General features: G+C 41.2%; 1 protein-coding gene across 3 annotated transcripts in view; it reads left to right on the top strand.

Moving 5' to 3' along the window:
- The first annotated feature begins 2,537 nt into the window (after positions 1–2,537).
- CUL1 (cullin 1) overlaps positions 2,538–16,972 on the top strand; it is a 52,465-nt gene continuing 38,030 nt past the window's right edge. For 2 of the 3 annotated variants that reach the window (XM_057384567.1, XM_057384569.1), the window contains exon 1: positions 2,538–2,613. The gene's annotated coding sequence lies outside the window, so the exon portion shown is untranslated. Of the gene's footprint in view, positions 2,614–16,206; positions 16,477–16,972 lie in introns of those variants that run through there. The other variant, XM_057384568.1, reaches the window with a different exon arrangement.

Raw genomic sequence — 16,972 nt, 5'->3', positions numbered from 1 at the left:
CCCAGTTTAGTGCAAGGCCGTGCCAATTGAGACCTTCCTTCTCCCCTTGTTTTGTTCCCTTCCTATCATTTCTCTTTCATGTTCCTTGCTAACCATAGCTCTACTGTCCCCTTGTTTTAGGCTTTAAAACAGTGATGCCTTTACCTCTTGCAAAGACAACTGCTGTAAAATACAGCACCAAAACTCAACTTTCCAAGCCTGAAAAATCAGTCATTTTTCACCCCCTCTGGATTTGGTTCCCGTCTCCCACAGACTATTTTATTTGCCCTCACTGTCCCCAGTCTTTAACACACCATGCAGAACTACCCATGCTGATGCTGAATAACACAAACTCTCCTCTAGTGCAATTCACGTATGTCAGCAAACCAGAAATTTAGTCATGCCCAGGAATGGTAATTGCAAAGTTTATCTACATAGGCAAAATTAATGCAAGCGTCGTGATGCCACCCAGCCGACTGAGMCAGTGTCCCTGCTACACATAAAACCAGTTCCTCAGACAATGCTCCTTAGTCAGTACTGTCTCACTGGAAGAGATGTGTCACTGACTTTGCTTGTTTACACTTCAGTAGGCTATGCCACGGAAAGGCATTATTATACAGAGAAATCATTTTTAAAGCCCTTACATGACAAAGGACGATTAGCTTTTAGAAGGCAAATTTTCAGAAAAGGTGAACAGCTGGTAGAACCAGAATGCAACGGAAGAATTTTGCAAAGAAAAGAAAGCTTTTGTTTCTTCCTATTGCTTCCCCACTTCTCTTTCCTTTCCCGTGAAGCTACTGAATTTCATTAGTTTAGCTCCTGACACTAATATAAAGAGTAAGAACTCTCTATGACATCTTTTACAAACCATATTCTTTTCCTTCACAGCACTGCTCCAGCAATATAATTCCAGAGTCTTCAGGAATAAATAAGACAGACCTGACTCCAAAATACTACTTACCTGAAACCTGTCCTAATTTTGATATGATTTTGTATCATCAATTTCATATTCTTGTAAAGAAAAATTAACTGCCCCACTTTCAATCCACATATAAGCAATGCAAATACGCTAGGAGTTTTATGTTTTATCATCATACATTAAAGTCATCTACACTATGCAGTTTTGCTTAAATTTGCTTGCAGATTGCAAACAGGTTCATGTAACTTCTTATCCCTCGATGAGTCAGACCAAATACTTCCACACATCTCCAAGCAGCTCAYAGCCGAACAATAAAACTTCCTTTCTTTCAATTTCTACCTTCATCTTCTCTCTGCAGTGTTGTTTCTAAGTTGCTTTGTTACTACTCTGAAATTCATAATTACAGAAAGATTTCTATGCTCTTACAAAAGTCACACTTTGAGTTTTCAGGGCAATGTTCATGCACCTCAAGGCAATGATTCCTGATGTGGATAACTCAGAGGAGCTTCACAGTTTGGTTTAACACTTGCTCGACAAGGACACACTGTTAAAACACAGCTATAGCATCCACTCGGGCTCCCAGACTCAGGACGGAGCTGCTCACTATGCCCAGGACACTTTAGAAACCAGTGTTTCTCATAAATACAAAAGCAGCAGCTTGGCATGGAGAAAAAGCCCCATCATGTCTAACGACGTCATCCTGAAACACATGGAATCATAGAATGTTAAGGGTTTAGAATGGACCTGAAAGRTACCTAGTCCCAATATCCCCRRCCATGTGCAGGGATACCTCCCACTAGACCAGGTTGCTCAAGGCCTTGACCGCTGCCAGGGTTGGGCATCCACAACCTCCATGGACAACTTATTCCCTTGTTCCAGCATCTGACCACTCTCAAAGAAAAGAACTTCTTCCAAATGTCTAACTTTAAATTCTCTTCATTGAATTTGTAGCCATTACTCTTTGTCCTGTCGCTACAGTTCCCGACAAAAAGCCCCTCTCCAGCTTCCTTGCAGGATCTTTCAGACACTGCAAGGTTGCTGAGGTTTCCACACAACCTTCTCCAGGCTGACCAGCCCATCTTTCTCAGCCTGTCTTCGTAAAGGAGGTGCTCCAGTCCTCGTGGCCTCCTCTCTCCTTGCTCCAACAGCTTCACGTCCTTGTCACGTTGGGAACACCAGAACTATATACAGCACTGCGGGTGGGGGTATCACCAGAGAAGAGCAGAGGGGCAKWATCACCTCCCTCGCCCTGCTGGCCCCAACACTGCTATTGATGCAGCCCAGGTCCGGCTGGCATTCCGGCCTGCGAGCGCACACTGCCGGCCCACCTTGAGCTTCCTATCACCCATCACTCCCAAGTCTTTCAGCTCATCCTTCAGCTCTTCTAGCACTTGGGGAGGGTTTGGAGCAACGAGCCCTCGGGCAGGGTAGGGTCTGGCGGCCAAGGAGATGGCGGTCGGGCGACCACCCCCGGCAAGGAGCTTATATGGGCGGGCAGGCTCCACCAAGAGGCCGAGTCCCAGACCCACCGGGCCCTGGCAGCGCGGGCAGCCGCAGCTGCAGCCGAGAGCCGGGGCGGGGCGGCKGCGAGGGGCGGTGCCTCCGCGATCCCCGGGCCGCGCCGGGGGGAGGCGGTGGCGGCGGCGGATCCGGGCCCGGCGGAGGCGGAAGGGGCGGGCGGACGCGGCCCTGACTCTGCGGGACGCGCGATGCTGGTGAGTGCGGCGAGGCCGCGGCGTTGTGTCGCAGCGAGGCCCGGCCCGGCCCGGCCCGGCCCGGCGGGAGGCGAAGGCGGCGGCGCGGGGCCCGGCACTGAGTCACGCCGTGGGGAGCGGGGGAAGGGGCGGCCGGGCCCGGCCTGCCCGCCCCCGCCTGCCCGCCCGCCTTTCTTCTCCCAGGCGCGCTCCTGGCCCCCGAGCGCGGGGGCGGCGGTGGTGGCTGCCCGGCCCGCTTGTGGATTCGGCCCCGGAGCCGTGGGCCGGGCCGGAGCGGCGAGGCCACGAACTGCGCACTCAGAACGCATCGCCCCMCTCGGGGTGCGGGAGCGCCCCGCTGGCTGCCCCGGCCCCGCAGGAGCTGCCCGGCCGCCGGGGGGCTGCCCGTTCCCTCCTTCCGTCCGTCCTTCCCCGTGACCGCGGCCCCCGCATGGCCAGGGCGCCTCGGTGGCTGCCCCTGCCTTTCCGTCCCGCCCCGGCAGCTCTGAGACCTCGGGCCCGTCCTCCCGCAGCCCTCGCTGTGCTCCCCCCGGCCCTGGGACTGCCCACCCCAGCCATCCCAGGCCCTGCTCGTCCCACGCCTCTGCTCTCTTCTTYTCCTATGAGCTTTTGTCCGTAACCTAACTGGGCACAGTTTTAGGCTGTTCACCTGCTTCCTGTCCTCCTTGTCCTTTTCTGTGCCGCTCCTTTTCACCCTGGTGTATCCCAGCCATCCCCTTCACCCTAGTGATACTCAGGTGTGTCTCAAAGCTATTTGGTTGAACCTAGAGAAAGTCCCCAGTACCATCGTGGCTGCTGGGGGATATTTGCTACAGTGCATCTTTGTCACTTTCTCTGGGTTTCTCTTGCTCTCAAGGACTGTGCACCAGGCTTCCCCTTGTTGCCAASTACTGTTGTGGCCTTACCAGAGAAGGTGCCCCCTGTAACCTTTTGTTTCTCTGTTTGTGTAGTTATTGTTTCTATCCAGGTGACTAGTCCTGCATTTTTTRTTCTTTCATTTGTTCCCCAGTAACTTTGCCACTGAAAGCTAACTGTGTCCTGATTGGGATCCTTTCCCCATCCTTGTTTCCTCTTGAAGTTATATTCCAGCACTGTCATTATTCCTCTGTTACCTCTCCCCTTCCAGTTTTCTTCTTCTCATTTCCTTCATCGTGGTTTCTTTGCTCTTCTGATCTTACTTTCGTGTCATTAAACGTTCCTTATGATCTCACCTAATACTTTTTACTTTCCACATAACCTTTTTTCTTTGTAAATTCATATGCTATCTTACCCACTTTGTATTTAAATCCTCTTGCTATGCCTTTGAGGAGAAAGAATTTTACCCTTGGTTATCYGTATACTTATGTTCTGGTTAAACACTGAAAGGGCAGAGATTACTTTCTTGTTTTACCTTATTTTGTTTTTGTTTTTTACTGACTTCTCAGTAGTCTTTCCCATGGTGTATGTATTCAAATGTAATCATATGTCTTAGCCCTAAAATGCACACAAACCCCGAGAGAAAAAACGCTGTATTGGAAATCCCTTTGGCTGAATTGGGAGGAATGGTCCACAGGGGCCAGAAAAAGCTAGTGGCTGCATATTTTGAATTAGGCCCAATAATGCTTGTAATACCATATTGTGAATTGGTACTTAGTTGATATGGAGTGTATTTGGGATACCTCCTCTTTGGGGAAGTAGTAAGATACTATACAGGTACCACAGTATGTAGTTTTTGCTATCAGTGAATTGCTGTAATGTTGTGTGTTGATGGTTAGATGTCCATGTAGCATCAGCATTTGGTGTCTCTGGTGGTGACTTGACCAGAAAAAAGTATTTTCCTTCTGTAACTTCTTGTTTTCAGTATTTGTTGTCCAGCTTCTTATTTATGTCTTGCTTTGATTCTTGAGATGGGTTACATTTCRCAGTCACATCATGACCACATATTTGAGGTGCAGTTGAAACACTGGACATTCTTGTCTTATGGAGGCATGGTGGACACATTTGATCTCGGGAGTCGTTTGTACACCTAACTGAAGAATCTCAGTTTGCTGCCTTGTATTAACAATGTGTCTGGAGGAAACTTTCCATTGCCTATCCAGGGATCATGTAGAAAACAGTGTCTTCATTTAGGCATCTAAATTWGGTGTATGTATCCTCCTCCTTGGCTGACAAATAGTGACATGATTCTTCTTCCACCTTACTCCTGTGTATGCTAGTTTGAASTGGCTTTGTAACTGTGGCCTGTTACTTGGACTGTCAGCATGAGAAAATCGCATTGCTTGAACTTAAATAACTTAACTTCATTTAAGCTAAATGGATGGACACCCTTATTTGGGTACTGCTTTGGGGGTGCCTGTTTTTTGATTTAGCTTAGTCTTGTTGCATGTTCTTGGATTTCAGCTGTATTGTTATGAAAAAAATACTGTATTGTTATGAAAAAATACTGAGTCCTTTGAGAAAGTTATTGCAGATATTCAGCTTAAAAAGTGTTACCTGCCAACTTACAAGTTAAGATCTCTGAGTACTGCTTTTCATGTGTTGCATTTCTTAGGTAGTGCCTAGTTTAGTACAGTTACAGTTATTTCAGTAGKGCCTAACTTAATGATGAGTCATATCCCATGTGTCAGTGGTTGCATGAACTGGGAATACCTGGAATCTTCTCTCTTGCCACTGAAGTTTGATTTTTTTTTTTTTAATTATTTAAAAACCTACAAAATCCGAGTGAGTGAAACAACTTTAAAGATGTTCCACTTGCACTTAAGCCACTGTCAACATGAAAAATTTGTATTATGAATATGAAGTGAGGCATTTCCTAGTAAGATGTTGTCACTGTGTTACCAACTCTGCTAGTACTTTCTKTGCTGTCCAACAGGGTCTGTCTCTGTGCATCAGAGGGGAAACAGGCCAGATGTCCCACTTGGATGGGATATCAGGAGGATGTGTACAGGCAGTCATAACAGCCTGCAGATTGATACCGTCTATCTGCTGCACAGACCTGAAAGAAAGAATAGTATGGAAAGCTTGGCCTTGCAAGTTCTGCATGTGCTTTAGGAGTGCATGATCTCATTTTAAAGAGAATACTTGGGTGTTAGCATGTCTTTTRGATTAGAGTACACTAATAGAAAATTTTTAGTTAGTGTATTTTTCAAGCTTATCTCCATGTAAAGAAATGATTGTTGGAATCAACATTTAGAGGTATAAATTATAATCTATACAGCATACAGACTTAAGCTATTTTTTTTGTTTGTTGTGGAGACCATTGAGTTTCCCTTGCTTGATAAATGAGAATTTTCAGTAAGAAAATGTAATGATTGGAAAATTATAGACATGTTGAGCTTGTCTACATGAGTAACTTGCTTTTTTATTATGAGTTGTAGGTTTTTCAATAGAAGAACTGCTAAAACAGGAACAGATTGACTGTTCATGTTCCTACAGCACTACAGTCCAGACCTGTTACAGACATGACCAATGACTCGGTAATAAAATTGTTCTGAGCTGATGTGTCCTGCTGTAGTGCTGTAACTTGTAGCCTTTAATGTAACCACACAGACAGAATGTTGTCATTTAAACACTCATTGCATTATCCCAACTTCTGGAAAGAGCACTGGTTTAGGAAATAATGTGTGTCCCAGTGGGTAGCTTACTGTCAGGTTTTTTTGGTTTTTTTTACCCATAGAACCTCTGATGTGACAAGAGTGAACCTCTTCCTGTTGCTGCCTTGCCTCTTATAAATGATACAAGTCAAAATCAAATACTTTTTTTTTTTAACTAAACCAAACATTGATTACATTCCACTTATTTAATGTAGTGTTTTTCAAATCCTCCTATATCTATGAACCTTAGAAAAATGCATGAAGGCTATTGTGAAAATAGGAAAATAGTAATTTCATTTTGCACTTTAGGAAATAGTATAGAGTCATACCTATTTTTTTTTGCCAGAATTGAGGTTTCTTATACTTTCTCTCAAAAATTGCACTTTCTTTGCCAGGAAGAAATGAACTTGTATTCTGAATTTGTAAAAAGAAACAGGTGATTCTTACCCTCTGTTCTGCTCTCCAGTGGCCCTGCTTGGAGCACTGCATCTGACTCTTGGCACCCAGCACAAGAAAGGCATGGAGCTATTGGAGCAGATCCAGAGGAGGATCAAAAAAGTAATCAGGGGATGGAACACCTCTCCTATGGCTGAGACAGTTGGAATTGTTCAGCCTGGAGAAGAGAAGCTTTCTGRGAGACCTTACTGAGGTTTTTGATTCAGTTTATTAAGGTGGATGATCAGAAATATGGAGAGAGACTTTTCACCAAGGCCTGTAGTGACAGGACAAAGGACATAAGTTTTAAATTGAAAGAGGGTAGATTTGGATTGGTTACAAGGAAGGAATTGTTTATTGTGGTGGGTGGTGAGGTGTTCAAACAGGTTAACCAGAGAAGCTGTGAATACCCCATTTCCAGCAATGTTCAAGGCCAGGTTGGATGGGGCTTTGAGCAACCTAATCTAGTGCAAGATGTTTGTCTGTGGCAGAGGGGTGGGAACTAGGTGATGTTTAAAGGTCCCTTTCAACCCAAACYRTTCTATGGTTCTTAAATAAACAGCGTAACTTTGATGTGATGTTCTTCCAAAAACTCAGGTAAAAAAATTATTTTGTCCTTCSCCTTTGGATTGTTCTGGTTTTGGAGTCAAAAGGTTCCCTGCTTTAGCTTTGTCTAGTAGGTACAATGTATTGCTTGACAACAGGACTAAGAATAAAGGGTCGTTTTCTCTGACATCTTTGTAGTTATGTACTAGATTTGAATATCAGTTTGATACCATTGACTTCTGTTTTTCCTTAAATTAGAAGTACCTAAGRGTGATACAATACTTGTCTTTGGATTTCATTAGATTTGCTCTAGTCTATGTTGCTGTGTGTCTGAAGCTTTGTGTTACTGTGAAGAAGAAATGGATTTACATGTAGGATAGTGAGGATCGTGATGGAAAGTTTTTGCAGTGCAGGGAGCTTCTCACTCAGCTCTAGTAATGGGCATATCTTTTGGAGATGTGCACCCCCTTCTCCCATCTTCCTTTATTGGAGTCTGTGGTTTTGCTGCTGGGACCCAGATGTATTTAATTAATTAATATAACAAGACAAAAATTAAGTTTTTAAACTTAAAGAGGGGACCTACAAGAATTTGGATTATTAATAATGCAATTTTAGCCATAACTGAACTCAGACTTGTTTGTATTTTTAATATGCATTCTACGTAACTTGGCTTTTTGTTGCTCTGTGTTTCAGGTTGGACAATATCTTAATGTGGATTAGAGTTCAGAACTAAGGCTGCTGGTGTGACCTTAGTTCACCCTGTTTTGTTCTGTAATTTAAACTTAATTTCATGTGTAAATTTGCTAGCTTCTCTGGTCTCACAGACAATGGAGACCATCACTTGGAAGTTTTATCCAAAACTTGGAGGACTGAATTAAGGGGAAAAAGACGGTTATAGGAAATATAGGTTCTTGTTTTGTTTGCTGTTTGTCTTTTCATCTTGCTTTTCATAGTAATAATTTCATGGCAAATGCTCTGCTTGCCTCTGGATAGCCAAAGGATAAACTTTGCACTGTACAATTGAAAATGCTTTTTTAGAATGTTTGCATTTTCTTAAGAAAACAGACTGTTCTCTGACGCTCCTTTTTTCCAGAGAAATTTGGAAAAGTTTTGTTGTTTCTGAAAGTGTGCCTTTGCTAGGATGCCATCACTAACAGAAGTTGTATAAAATCGAACTTTATATCTTTAAGTAATTAAATTGATGTTGTTAGATTCCAATGCAGGCTTAGCTTTAAAACTTAATGGTGCAAGCTTAATCAACAAGAAAGAGGATTTAAATGTGGGTGTTAGGGCATGTGTGGCAATTTTAACTTATACAAAATTAAGCTAAATTCTTTCGCTATACTTTCAGCTATASCGAGGGTGCCTGCTGCAGTCATTAGAGGTCAAAACTGATTAAAAAATTGCTAAAAGTTATACTGAATTAAGTAGAACTAACTTTTTRTGGGGTATAAATTCTTCACTGTAAGCTAAGGCTGTTAAAATTCACATTTTATCATTGAATCAGAAAAATTACATACTAATCCCTTTCTAGACTTTATTGAGAAAGTTTTCATTCTTTTTTTTGGCTGGCTGTATTTCTGCATCTGGAATGAAACATATGGGAGCTGACCTGCTGTTCATTCCTAACAGTGTTTGCAGCAGAAATCAAGATTGCTAGCACTAGTATGGCTGTGCACTTCATGCAGACATGATTTAAAAGAGAAACAAGAGAATTAAGAGGGAGCAGCTTTCACAGGTCATGATTTTGTCACATATAGGAAGTGAATGTAAGTAACTGCAAGAGTATTTKATTTGTCCATTATTTATCACTTCAGAATGAAACATTAGTATGAAGGTAAATATGGGAGGAAGCTCTTCAGTATTAAAGTGTGCTCTTGTGGTACATTTGAATGTCTGAAAATATCAGATYGTTTGCAAGATGAATCGGTGTGACCATCATCTTTATTTATAAATTGAAGTGGTGAACTGCATTGCCTTGATCAGTAGAGCTCTTGCTCAAGCAGCAGGAGGGAAGAAGTAGTAAAATTAACAAGCTGTTGGGAAGAGATTCCAGCCAGAATTGTTTTTCGCTTGTTAACAACATCTTAATGGTTATTTTAAAGTTATTGGTAAGAACTTCTGCCTTCCAAGAGCATAGAAAAACTCTGTATGGAAGTATTATTGCAGGTGGAAATTTGTGTTTGTGCCTTTAACAGGGCAGTATGAAAGTGTATGTTGTGGTGCATTGAATGCTGTTATAATGTTGGGAGTTTGTGTTAGGGTTYAGAGGCTTTCCCTTTTTTGTTCTGGTGGGTCGTGCTGTGTCAAAAGCAAACTGTAAGACAATACCAACATTTTCTTGGTGGAGAGCATTAGGATTATGATGTTTTAGCTTATTAAGTTGGATTTATGATGTCTGGTAACATCTTTTGAGAAAGCAGTTATGTACAAGAATTGCCCTTGCAGGATCATTAAGTTCTCTAAACTGGCCCAAGGTATTTCAGAGTTTCTAGTCTTCTGTGTTCTTTCTAAATTTGATTTGGTTTGACTCCCTGCTGCTGTTGCTTTTTCCCCTGTGTTTCTCCTGTGTTACTCAGTTTTCCGCCTTTTCCAAGAAAACAAGGTGTATTACTGTCTTTTGCTTGGCATGTTGGGTGTCCAGCGATTTTCGTGGCTTGTCCTCCCTCATACTCATTTTCTGCCTCTTCCTGACTGATTTAGGAAGCACATCTTTGTGTGCATTGTCCTTCATAGCTTATTTGGGTTTCATTGGGTTTTGTTTAGTCTTTTGCTTTCTTTGTTTTTATTTTTTGTTTGTTTTTTTTTTAATGCAGGTTTTATCATATGTATGATTTAAGCCAGAGAGAAAATGGAAATACTCAAGGTTCTTTGTCTTATTGTGGGGGTTTGACCCTGCCAGGTACCCACCAAAGCCAGTCCCTCACTTTCCTCAAGTAGACGRGAAGGAAAAATRCAATGAAAAGCTCATGAGTTTGAGACAAGGATAGGGRCARATCTYKCATTGATTACTGTCKTGGGCAAAACAGACTGGACTTGGACTTGAATTTTTTACTAATCAWAATCAGAGCAGGTTAGTGAAAAGTTAAACAAATTTTAAAAACATCTTYCCCCCACTTCTATYTCTTTCTCAGGCTYTAATTCCTCCCCACCAGCAGCACATGAAGACAGGGTTTGAGGTACAGTGAGTTCACCACGGGCTGTTTCTGCCACTGCTCAGGGAGAAGAGTCCTTCCCCTGCTCTGGCATGGGATTCTCCCAAGGGAGACCAATCTCCATAAACTTACCTTGTATGAATCCTTCCCACGGGCTCCAGCTCTCAATGGACTGCTTCAATGTGGGTCTCTTTCCACAGGGTCCCTCAYGCCATCCTTCAGGCACAGCCTGCTCCAGCATGGGTYCYCCTCAGGGTCACAAATCAGGCCAGGAAACYTGCTCCAGCCTGGGCTCCTCTCTCCATGGGTCTGCAGGRGCCTGCCTCAGCATGGGATTCCCATGGGGTCACAGACCACTTTCAGGCTTCCACCTGCTCTTCTGACTTGGGTCTTCATGGGCTGCGGGTGGAACAGGGCACGCCTGTGGACTTCCATGGGCTGCAGCTGGGTCTCTGCATCCCTATGGTCCTCCATGGGCTGTAGGTGCACAGCTGCTTCACCATAGTCTTCGCTCACRCCTTCACTCTGGTGCCTCCTTCTCCACTCACCTTGGTGACTGCAGAGTTGTTTCTCTCACATATTCTTTCCTCTCTTCTCTGAGTGCAATTACATTTGTGCAATAACTTATATTCYGTCTTAAATATGTACACACAGAGATGTTAGTGCTGTCTCTGGTTGGCACAGCCTTGGCCAGCAGCTGATCTATCCTGGAGCCAGCTGGCCTTGCCTCTGTTGGACTTGGGGGAAGCTACTTCCAGCTGCTCACAGAAGTCAGCCCTGTAACCCCTCCTGCCACTACCAAAACCTGGTTACACAAACCCACTACACTACACTAAYGTAACTACACTTCTACACTTCTACTACTACTTCTAACTACACTACACTACACTTCTCTTCAGTGCACTCATATCTTGCCTTGATTCTCTTTGTTCTTTTCCTAATCTTCAGCCTTCCTTTTTCCAAGGTATGAAAGCTGAGCATAATTAGTGTTTTAAGAAGATGTGAAGCATATTACTGCACACTCAGTTGAAAAATTCTGTAGGATCTGCATACTGTTTGTAACAGGAATATGTGAGACCTTAGGTTATGACTTTTCAGTTTAGGAGTGATCTACAAACTTTTACATAAGGATTACTTCATCAACAGCAAAGTGAACTCTCTCTGAAGATAGCCAAGCAAAACTTGAAAAGTTTTGCCTGTRTAGTACTTAAGGATGTAGCCCCCTACACTTGTTATCAAACTTGAYGCTGTAAGACTGCCATGAAACTTTTATTGTTGGTGGGATTCTAAATATTGACCAAAGCTTACTTTGTCTGGAATTGCAGGAGGGAGAGTTTGCTTGTGTAGAATACAACAGCAAACCTTGTTGAGTCTAGATCTAGCCTTTGTTTGYGAGGCAGCCATGTATATGTTGCAGTTTGGTGTGGGTTGGATTTTGTATTGGCTATGGCATTATTGTAGAGAGATACCAGATAAAAGCTGCTGGAAAACAAAGGTAAAGCTGAAAGGAAGAAATAAAGGAAGACTCTTCAAGAGCYGGTAAAAGAATAAGCAAAGAGAAGGGGAAAAGTGGTATGCTCAAAGTTTCTTGGTGCTTTTCTGAGTAGTAGTTATTGATAATTTGGAAAGATTCTTGTACTCAGGCATTCAGATAAACCAYGTCATTTAAAAGGGCTTTTAGTGAACATATCATGCATAATTTAAGTAAATAAGAAGTGTGAAAATTGCAGTTCCAACTTACTTCCATATATTGTGTTTAAATTTAAACATAAAAGTGAATTTTAGTGTCTTTATAGCTGTAACATGTCCAGGCTTTTGTTTTATTTTTTCAGCTGGCAACTGTATCGTTGGCACATGAAGTAAAGTAGGAGTGTATTCATTACAGTGCTTTAGATATCATTGATAGCCTTTGTATTTAGTGGCCTAAAATAATTTGGGACAGATAGGTGTTGTGTGCTTTGTAGTGTTGCATGCAGGACCATGGCTCAATTAAGCAATGTYACAGTTTAGAGCTCATAATGCCAACTGCAGCTGAAGTCAACTATACACAAAATTAATTTGCAGGTACGTGGATATGAAAGGTGTCTTTGAAATCAAAAATTGTGAGTGCAAGTGATTGTAGGGACAAAATACAAATTTTTCTCTTGTCTCTTTCCACTCCATCAGACAAATGTGCTCTGGAATGGAGGTTGCATCCTTTAGGAGTCAAGAAGCATTTTTTAACTTAGAAAAAACTCAAAGAAATAGCTTAAAAATTGTAACTTAAATTACACTTAAATACTTATGTAAGTATATACCTGTATAAGTATACAAGTATATACTTATGTAAGTCTCCCAGCACTTATATCTAATTAATCATGTAGATTGTATCTTACAGGTTAACTAGCAGTGGAGGGAGGTATATTGTTCTTTGCTTTGTACTTAGAACTTGCATGCCTTTTGCAAAAGGTGTTTGCATGACTTCAAGAAGAACCTTAAGCCTGGTTTGTCGAATGGATCATTGGCAGTATGTTATCTCTGAAACTGTCCATATTTSGTAAGAGAGGATATATGAATATTGAATTGACTACTTTGGTTACAAAAGGGGTTTGGATTATTTTTTTGTATGTTTTTTATCAAGCCTAATGTTGAAAAAAAATAGRTGTACCTCTGGATGAGTATTGCACGGCCATGCCAAATATTTTGATATGGAAATAACTTGAGGGTCACTTCTGCTATAGCTATTTTGAAATTTCCGTGAATTTGAATATAAACTAGCATGCASTGTTATAAATTGTTTTTAAAATTATATAAGATCAAGTACACAGCTTGTGCTGGATCAAGGGTAGTGTTTAGTGTGCTTGTGTCTSAGTTTTTTGAAAATACTTGTGTGCTTGTGTCATACCATGTTCAGTCAGTATTGAATATATTGAGTATTTGCCTTGGCTCAGTGCAGAGACTTTGAGGAGGAAAACTGGTCAGGAACCTTATTGAGTGTTGCTGCTTGGTGAGCCCAAGAGCATCTGTTGAATTTCTGGATCAGATTTGCTGAAATACAGCAACAGAAGAGCAGAATAAATAAGTTAGAGGAGCTGGGCTGGAACAGTGGGCAGAAAAGAGACTGGCAAGAGGAATCTCATCCTTTTTTTTAAGGGAGTGACTGTACTAAATTTAGTCCTTTTTCTGGACTTTTAAGACCAAAGATTAAACTTTTATTATGCTTTATTCCTGCAGCACAGAGGGCTGATATTTTGCTTTTAGTGGCCATTAAAGTGAGCATGGTCACTGCATCAATTTTTACAAAAGATACCGATCTGCAGCTGCTGTCCAAGTGAACTACTACTGTACTTTTGTTCACTGGAGAACTTGTGTTCAGTTTTAGAAAATGKATTTGAGGCAGTGTACAGAGATGAAATTCTGACTTTTAATACACAAGCTTGTAAGCTTTGGCAACTTCATGATGCTGAAGGTTTTTGAACTTATTTTTAGTGACATTCATTCCACCATAGCTTATTAGTGAAACTTTCTTCTCTTCCCAAATGTGTTTGGGTTTAGTGTGATTAAATCTGGTCACTTAAATTCACGCTATTAGACATGACAAAAATGTTCTCCTCGTGTTTGAAATTAGACAAGAGATAAAATACTTGGAAACTGCTAAGTCTAGGGATTGTGCCTCTTTATTGCGTCTTTAAAGCAATGCTRTCTGGGCTCTTGCGTCAGCTGGGAAACCTTGCTCTGAACCTAGAAGTTCTTACTGGGCAAGAAGCTGACAGGTTCAAATTCTATCTGTAATTACTGAAGTAAACGATCTTGAAATATGTAATTTAGAAGTAAGGGGTTGTGAGAGAACAACAGGTGATGCACAGGCCCTGGAGCTGTAAAGCTGAAAGTTGTGTTGTGTTAGGATGTAAAAATGAGGTACTGACTCCAGCAGATGGCTTGAGATGCTGAAAATCTGGTAGGGTTTATTATGTTTCTTAGATAAAAGCAGGGTTAACTTTCACATTTTCCTGAAGRCTGCTTTCTGGCAAACACATTGTTTTCCACAGATGGCGGGGATATCTAAAAAAATAATCTTTATTGTTAGATTATCAATAAAAACAAACCCACTGTTTTCTAATGCAGTGTGTCTCTTTGCATATGAAGTTTATCATGATGTGTGTCCCCAAGTAATGAAAAAGAAGGAATATCATTTATTTAAGTCCTTCAATGCTGTTTTAAAGTTTTGGCAGAAGTGTTGCCTCCTTTTGTTTGGACTGTTTTAATTGCAGTACTTGAGTGCAGGTTTGAAAGATTGGATGGCATTGAACACTGTCATACTGCTGCATCAAACTGCATATATTGTCTGCAAACTGCAGGGATAATACTTTACATGCAAATATAGCTGGTCCTGAAGCTATAGTGAAGTCTGGGCTCTCTGGTCCAGAGCTACAGAGTGTTGCAACTCAGGCAGCTGGTCTTATCCTTGAAGCAGGTCAGCAGCAAGTCTGCTCTGTTTGGGCGAGAAGGCACAGACYGGCTTGTCCATAGACCTGCCAAGAGCACTTTGCAAGGGAGAGATCTCAGTGATTTAAAGGTCATGACTTAATGGTAAGRTTTTAATTCAGGCGCTTGCACACAGCCTGGGCACTGAGAAATCTAACTTAGGAACTGTTTCTTCCTCTTTTTAGCAATTGGGTTGTTGGGTAAAGAGATGCAGCTTAACTTTTGTGTAGTTGATTTGACCTTCGAGAATTGTTTGCCTAGGAATGGGGTTTTTTGTGTGTGAATCAGAGTAAGAGCGCTTTAAACATGAAACAGAATTTCTTATTTTCATTGGATGTTTGTATATAATAACTGTGCTGAGTAACATAGTCTTGTGTTACCCCTGCTCTTTCTATATATTTAATAGCATGGTTTAGTTTAACCACTAAGTATGAATAGTTGCTTTCATAAATATGTTTTTATAGTTAAAGTATTCTTACGTATTGAAACTTTACTCCTGTTAAGGTAATATATTAATAATTACCTTTCTGGTTTTTTGTGCATGAATAAATCTGAAAAAAAATTAATAGCAACTTATAGAATTATTCATCTGTTGCTCTATTTTCTGATTGTTTTAACTAGTAATTAACTGGAAGAAGTAAATTGTTTRAGTCTAAGAAGTTAGTGAGATGGTGCTTTCATTCTATATTCATGTGTTTAATTAAAAAATTCAAATTGGAAGCCAGCCAAAGGATAGTGAGGTAGTRTCAAATGCAGTGGAATTATGACTTATAAAGGATATTTTTATATAGTGGTCTGCACTATATAAAAATATAGTGAGAAAATAAAAACCAAAATTCAGTTCTTTTGCGTAGTGTTGTTTTTAATAGCTACATTCTGACTTAAATAGAGGTTTACTCTAGGGGAAGGGAGGAAAAATTAATACAGTGTGAATGAGGAGCACCTTGCGTTGAAAAGAATCTGGGAAAAGGTAGTATTCATAGATGCACCAGGGTAGATAAAAACTAGGAAATGTTTAATTGGAGAAGAGAGTTAAATATTTTTGTCATCCTAAAGGGGGAAGCTCAGCATCTRCTGGTTATGCTTTCTGCTAGCTAGCAAGCAGTTGGCCTTTTGTTAGAAACTCTTATACAGCAGTGGAATGTTTTATATTAGGTATGCCAAAATGTTTTTACATAAATGCTCTCTAACCCCTCTCAAGCAGCAAAGGCTGCTTGCTTTTGGCAGATTAATAAGAGAGTGACAGTCAGTTAATTCTTACACATACTGCAGTTGTCTCATGGGGTTGCAGATTCAGAACCGTGTCTTCTCTTGTTCTATGCAGAATTCARATAGTAGCAGATTTAAGGAATCAGAGTTTCTGCTCTCCTGGATTGTAGACATTGAATTAATTGTCTTGCTTTTATTGCAGTGCTGACTTAGGATCATAGTCCAAGACTGTGGGTGTGTAACATGCATGGAATATTTTCCGCAGTGGAGGTGAATGGCCACTTGTGGACCTTTGTTCTTCCTGGCTTTTGTTGCCCAGTCATGAAAGTCTATCATCAGTAGTACTGCAGCAGGTTCAATTTCCAATAATTAAAGAAGTTAAATACAAGCAAGGTGTGGTCTAGATTTCCCTTCAGCATTGTGATGCATGATTGTCATGTGTCTTTAATAACTACGGTGCTGTAATTAGAGAAACCAAAAAGGTAAGGTTGRATTTTAGGTGTGTGTTTTATAAGATGTATATTGATTGAATTAYTGTTTTTCCACTTGAAGCTCTGAGTAACTGTTACGCCTGTAAAATGAAAATTAGTTACATAAGCAGTTGTATGTCAGATTAAAATGAGACAGTACTTGTTGCTGAAACTGACATGATGAAAATACTTCTTCGTGTTTTTACTTTAACCTTGAGATTTAAATGTGRATGAGTGATGGGAAAGCAAAGGACTGTGAGGAGTGGTAATTTCTATGTTACTGTAGTAAGATAGTCATTGGCTGAAGAGAATGAAAAAATGTCTYGATCTCAGCTGGTCTTTTTAGGGTTCAAGAGAAAAGGCAGAAGAYCACTTCAGGTAATTGTGTGGGAGTCAGAGAGGGTATAACAGAATACTTAATCTTTAAAACTCTGTGAAGCATGGAGTGGGACATGGAATGGCCAAGAAGTGGCTATGACAAAGCACCTATGACTTAACTGCAGGTCCC

This window comes from Malurus melanocephalus, unplaced genomic scaffold (genome assembly GCF_030028575.1).
Source record: "Malurus melanocephalus ecotype Western Australia unplaced genomic scaffold, MMel_1.1 scaffold_721, whole genome shotgun sequence".
Taxonomy (NCBI): Eukaryota; Metazoa; Chordata; class Aves; order Passeriformes; family Maluridae; genus Malurus; species Malurus melanocephalus.
Note: the sequence above shows the minus strand (reverse complement) of the source record. Positions and strands in the feature narration are given on the sequence as shown.